The 6,443-nt window shown below is 46.2% G+C and overlaps 1 non-coding gene across 1 annotated transcript; it reads right to left on the bottom strand.

Moving 5' to 3' along the window:
- Positions 1-5,407: 5,407 nt before the first annotated feature.
- On the bottom strand, positions 5,408-5,482 carry Trnas-cga (transfer RNA serine (anticodon CGA)). Its single transcript has one exon. It is a non-coding gene; the product is annotated as a tRNA-Ser (tRNA).
- Between the last annotated feature and the right edge of the window lie 961 nt (positions 5,483-6,443).

The raw sequence follows: 6,443 nt of genomic DNA, 5'->3' as shown, positions 1-6,443 counted from the left end.
CCTAACGTTGGAGCTCCCAATAACTAATAAACCCCTCCCCCCGTGTGCCTGCTCGGACCTTGCTGGAGGAGCAGCCACACGTCCACTCACAGGCAGAGCGGGCGATGCCACACGGCCAGCCTCCACATTGACCCTCCGCCTCGTGCGCCGCGAACGCCGCTGAACCCGCCACTCCCCTTGGGGAGAGGGTGGCCCAACCGCGCCCAGTACACGCGAAGATGTCTCGACAGCAGGGGCAGTGGGTGAAGCATGTAACACCTGGGGTGTACCTTGCGACGCACCAGACTCCCCACTGCCGCTACACTCCGAGGCAGCAGCCTGAAGACGGCTGACCGCGGCCATCAACACGCTCAGCAGTTCGCGAACAGTGGCCAGCTCCTCCTGCGTCCGTACACAGCAGTCACACATCCTATCCATCCTAAGGAATCAATTTACTGAAGAGAGTTAATCAACCTTTAACTAGACTGCTAACTCACTAAAGGCGGCTGTTTATTCACTAAACTGTGGTTGCTAGGCACTTCCTGTAGAAAACAATGAAAATAGCACTACCTGTCTCTGGACTGTATTGAAAACAAACACTAGCACTACTGGCACTATGGTTGACTAAAGGGACTCTCTGACTGTATTCAAAACAAACACGAAATCTATGGAACACTATTAATAGCACCCGACAATCAAAGCTTCCTAAAAGCAAATACACACGGAAGAAGAAGTGACAAGTAAGAAAAATACAGTTAATACTTAAATTAAGGTAGCTCGCTGCACAGCAGACGTGAAGCAGACGGCAGTTACGACGACACTGACTCTACTGGCGCTATGGCTGACTAAAGGGATTCTCTCTGACTGTATTCAAAACAAACACGAAATCTATGGAACACTATTAATAGCACCCGACAATTAAAGCTTCCTAAAAGCAAATACACACGGAAGAAGAAGTGACAAGTAAGAAAAATACAGTTAATACTTAAATTAAGATAGCTCGCTGCACAGCAGACGTCGTATCAGTCACAGAATTTTAAAGGTCATAAGATTATCGTACCGTGTTCGAAGCAGGTAACTTTCCAACCTCCGCGTGACACAGTACTCACTAAAGCCTGTGCTATGGTAAGTGAGCGGGGTTCACCTTATGAGAAAGGATTTTCGTACAGTTATCGACTGCGTATGCCTAAATGGTGGCAAATCAGACTTACACCCACTCTGTAATAATAATGATCCGTCAAGTAAGTCCGAAATGCAATTACACGTCAGGATGGACCAAAAGCAACACTGAAGATGCTACCAATTTGATAATAAAACGGTCGCCAGCCTAATTAGGCATTAACTGAGTTTCTTCCCTGTACAAGTTGGTATATATTCATGCAAAACAAAACAACAAGTAGCAACACTGCATAATATAGTAGAATTTTAGAACCAGAAAATCTATTGAATTGGTAGTTTCACGTTCTGTACTGATATGGAAAAACCATGAATACATAACACTACACTATAATGTTTACTACAACACTTTATACCGTCTATTAATCTGATTAAAATCGGGCATAGGTTACCCTAGAAATAGCACTTTCGTGCCTCACACAAAATGTCAATTTTGATAAAGATAAAACACTGATAAATTTTGACTTTTATATTGACTTTAACTTTTGATGGTCAAACCAATTTAGAACACTTCAGAATTCAAATGAAAAAAAAGGGTGGGGGGACCCAGACTCTGTTACGATAACTGTATTTAAAAAAATGATTACTGAATTTATTATGCGTTCAAGATTTCCAGTATATAAGTTACTACTCTTTTCATCTTATTTACTGCTCATTTCAATACCTTTATATCTGTCTCGGAATAATGAACTTCATTGCTATATCAATATTAAAGTTATCTTTCAACTTCGTTAGACCTTCGTTACTCATTTATTGGTTCATTAACAAAACATTTCTTTAAACACCATTCTAACATAGGTAGTTCTGCAAATAATTATTATCAACACAAATTTTAATTTTTATTTTGGGACACTCGGATTGCACAACATTAGGCTAGTTGTGAGGATAATTAAATGATGGGAAAGTTCTGGTAAAATTTAGGTTATTATTGCACAGTTCACTCTCTGATCCATACGAATACAGTACTAAAAGTTTCAACCTGCTATTATCGATGCGGCAGTTGGCGGGCGGTGAAATGACGAGGCACAGAGCACACATGCAACCACAGCTATGGCTCTTGACGTATCGGCACTTTAATTCTTCTTGGCCTCGCAGTAGTTTTCCATTTGGTGCCTATGGAATTTCGGCATACTGTGTGGGCGTTGGAACGGCATACCCGAGGCGCTCAGAGAAACTACGTCTTCCAGGAGAGCCTCCTCGCTCCAGAAGGTGTTGCTCAAACCAGTGCCAAATTCCAACTACTACTACTGAGCCCGTTGTGTCTGCAGTGCCCGCGTGCATTTTCCCGCTCTCGCCTGCCATCCACCTTTTACCGCTTCCTGACAGACCGGGTATTCACCCGACGTTTTGCATTTTATATATCCTAACACATTGCCTACGTATGGAGCAGACGCACGGTTACAATTTTAAACATCTTACAACAGTTTCAACATTTGTTACATTTCAATTCTATTACAATATTGCTTGACATTTGGCATAAACATTAATATTCACATTGAGACTTATTTACAGTTTTCTTAACATAATGACATGAAACAAAAAAGAAATGAAATCAGAACATCAATTACACAAGTTTATCGAAAATTCAGTAAAAAAAAATTACTTATATCTACAATAGTACAGCGTCGTTGTTGTTACAACTTGTTTAATAAATTTTGTATTTTAGCGAGTTACATGCGATCACAGCTCGTTTTTATATTAAATTTTTTAACGTAATGGTAAGAGACAACAATGTGAAAGAATATTTCCCGCCGTGGGGATGTACAGGTCCACCATCAGAGTCACAGAAGCCAACTGCGCAGAAAATAGACAAATATCAGTGGACAGAGCATCTCTCCTGGCCCTTAACTCACACTACAAGTGCTCAGTATGGGCGCCATTTGCGACGGGTAAACGCCAATACTTGCGTGCAGTTCACTGGCACGACTTGTCTAAGAAGACACGACTGCAGACCACTTTTCAAATCGTTTACTCGGTTACCTGTCTGCAGACGCGAAATAATTCGATGTGGGGATTCGAAACACGGGGGTAACAATATAACTTGCAGACAGCACAACATACAGGTGCAATCTGTTATTATAATAATTCTGTAAACGTTTAGCAGACTTCCCTTTACCTGTGCTACAGCGATACATGGCAAATAGCATGCAGCAAATTTCCTCAGGACCTCCGATAAGGAGTGCTCAAATGAAAAGATACAAAACGTTGTAACATCCTCACCGGTTGAAACTTGCATACGCCGCTTTGGGATAGTGTAGTGAGACATCCAGGGACGCGAATGTGGTCGCCACCATGCGCGGGCACATGAACAGGACGCAAGCAGGTAGTTTTGTGTTCCGGCTACTTGACGCGACAAAATGGGTGAGGACATCATGGCGTTCACATTGTAAAATTCAACGCCTGATGATCTGCGAGGTGTTATCAGATTTATAACTGCGAAAGCGGTTAAAGTGGCCAATATTCATTGCTAGATGGTGGCCGTACACGGGAGAGACTGTGTGTCCGACAATTCAGTGTGACTGTGGAGTGCCGGTCAATGTGAGGGCCGGGAGTATTTCAGTGATGATCCGAGACAAGGCCAGGTAGACGCGGTAATGACAGCCGAACTCATAGACACGTTGTACAGCGTGGTGGCAAGTGATTGACGTGTCACAATGCGAATTTTTTCAGTGATGGTGGGCCCCAGTGTTGTAACGGCGTGGACAACTGTGCATGACAGGTTGAGTTACTGGGAAGTGTGCGTGCACTGGGTTGTGAAGAATCCCAGCAAACCCCAAATGTAACTACGTATTGCACACTGCAATATTTGTTCAGTTAAAATTACCAAATAAGCAGCAACCAGTCGCAAGATCATGTTTTCTTTATTTACTTTTGCAAATCGATTTCAACTGCCATCATCGGTGCTTTCAACGTGTACGTTCCGTGAGTAATAACACTGTCTTCAAGACTGTCTTGCGACTGGTTGCTGCTTATTTGGTAATTTTATGGTTTACGGTCGCCGCACAATTTGGAAACCATATGGAGCCCCCCATTCACTTGTTCCACTATCACAAACCCCTGCTTTCCTGGCATGGATCATCGCCAGTGATGAAAGACAGTGCCATCAGTTCAAGCCAGAGGAAAGCTGAACAGCATGCAGTGGAATCATGTATCACCGTGTCCCCTTACAGAATTCAAAGCTATGCCTTCAGTAGGCATGGCGATGCTTGCCATCGTTTTTGACGTCCCAAGGCCGATACACATCGAATTTCTCGATCACGGAAAAATCATTAAAAGTGAAGAGTACTGTGCTACACACCATATAGCCTATACAGGTTCATAGAAAACGGCCTAGGCTGTTCGGGGACGACGTGATTCTGCTCCAAGATAAAGAGCGTCCAAACGTCTCTGACGTCACGCAAGGTGCAATGGCGAAGTTCAAGTGGGGGCACTTTGTGCATCCGCCCTACAGCCCGGACTTGTAACCGTGCAACTTCCGTGTGTTCTCAATGGGAAGCGCTTGAACTCGGACGACGAACTGGACACAGGCACAGTAATTCTGGGAACAGGGGACATTTCGGCTCGTGAAACAGTGGGATGGCTGTGCGCAAGCCTCTTGTGACTAGAATGAGATTTTCACTCTGCAGCGGAGTGTGTGCTGATATTAAACTTCCTGGCAGATTAAAACTGTGCGCCGGACCGAGACTCGACTCGGGACCTTTGCCCTTCGCGGGCAAGTGCTCTACCATCTGAGCTACCCAAGCACGACTCACGTCCCGTCCTCACAGCTTTACTTCTGCCAGTACCTCGTCTCCTACCTTACAAACTTTACATAAGCTCTCTTGCGAACCTTTAAAAAAAAAAAAAAGAAAAAAAAACTTCAAATGGCTCTGGCACTATGGGACTTAACTTCTGAGGTCATCAGTTCAAAATGGTTCAAATGGCTCTGAGCACTATGGGACTCAACTGCTGTGGTCATCAGTCCCCTAGAACTTAGAACTACTTAAACCTAACTAACCTAAGGACATCACACACATCCATGCCCGAGGCAGGATTCGAACCTGCGACATTAGCGGTCGCGCGGTTCCAGACTGTAGCGCCTAGAACCGCTCGGCCACTCCGGCCGGCCGAACCTTGCAGAACTCGCACTCCTGAAAGAAAGGACATTGCGGAGACATGGCTTAGCCACAGCCTAGGGGCTGTTTCCAGAATGAGATTTTCACTCTGCAGCGGAGTGTGCGCTGATATGAAACTTCCTGGCAGATGAAAACTGTGTCCCGGACCGAGACTCGAACTCGGGACCTTTGCCTTTCGCGGGCAAGTGCTCTACCAACTGAGCTACCCAAGCACGACTCACGCCCTGTCCTCACAGCTTTACTTCTGCCAGCACTTGCCCGCGAAAGGCAAAGGTCCCGAGTTCGAGTATCTGTCCGGCACACAGTTATAATCTGCCAGGAACTCTTGTGACTTCTTTTCAAGACTGTGGTAGTGAAAAGGTTAGCGTGTTTCATGTGGATCTCGTGGCCGATAACAGGCAAGTGCGCGTCGCCGCAGTGCCGCCACTTGCTGTGCGGCCGCCGCCCGCACGTCAGCTGCAGCTCGCAGCCGCCCCCGCCTTTAATCGCTGCTCTGCGGCTGACAGCGTCGTGACTAACCTCGCGGCGGCGGCGCTGCAGCCTCTGGGGACGACAGCTGCGGCCTGCGGCGTCATCACTGCAGCGGGCCGGCCCCGCGGGAGCGCTTGCCGCCCATTCTGCCCTTCGCCCTGCGCCCTGCGCGCTGGGACAGCCCAGCCGCACGCACACCTAGGCCGCTCGGCGATTCTCGTCCGCGCTTTCACGCTCGGCCGGTCGAATTGTAATCGTACAACACTCACCCGTACGCCTTCTCCACTTTTCCCGAGGGACGACCACTTGACAAGCCCCACGATGACAAATAGCACACACTCTGCTGATTTTCAGACCACATCCCATTATTGACACCTGGACCTGTTTACGAACTTACCGTAAACCAAAAACGAGCGGACAGTCACAATGTGTCAGTTATCACTTTGTGGAACGTCCCTGTCTAAAATACGAGGGTCACTCCAAAAGAAATGCACACTATTTTTGTAAAAATACAGTTTTCATTCTGCATGTGTGAAAGTTTTACAGTGTGTAGATACATCCTTCCTGCTTGTTTTCAAACTTAGTTCAACCTGTTACCGTGAGTGGCGCCTCACAGCATGTCTTCAAGATCGCTGCTACACTTGACGTTCGTCAAAATCAATGTGCTGTGAAAACGAGACAGTGGGAAACATCCACAAGAGG

This window comes from Schistocerca serialis, chromosome 9 (assembly GCF_023864345.2).
Source record: "Schistocerca serialis cubense isolate TAMUIC-IGC-003099 chromosome 9, iqSchSeri2.2, whole genome shotgun sequence".
Taxonomy (NCBI): Eukaryota; Metazoa; Arthropoda; class Insecta; order Orthoptera; family Acrididae; genus Schistocerca; species Schistocerca serialis.
This window is presented reverse-complemented; position numbering and strand designations above follow the sequence as displayed.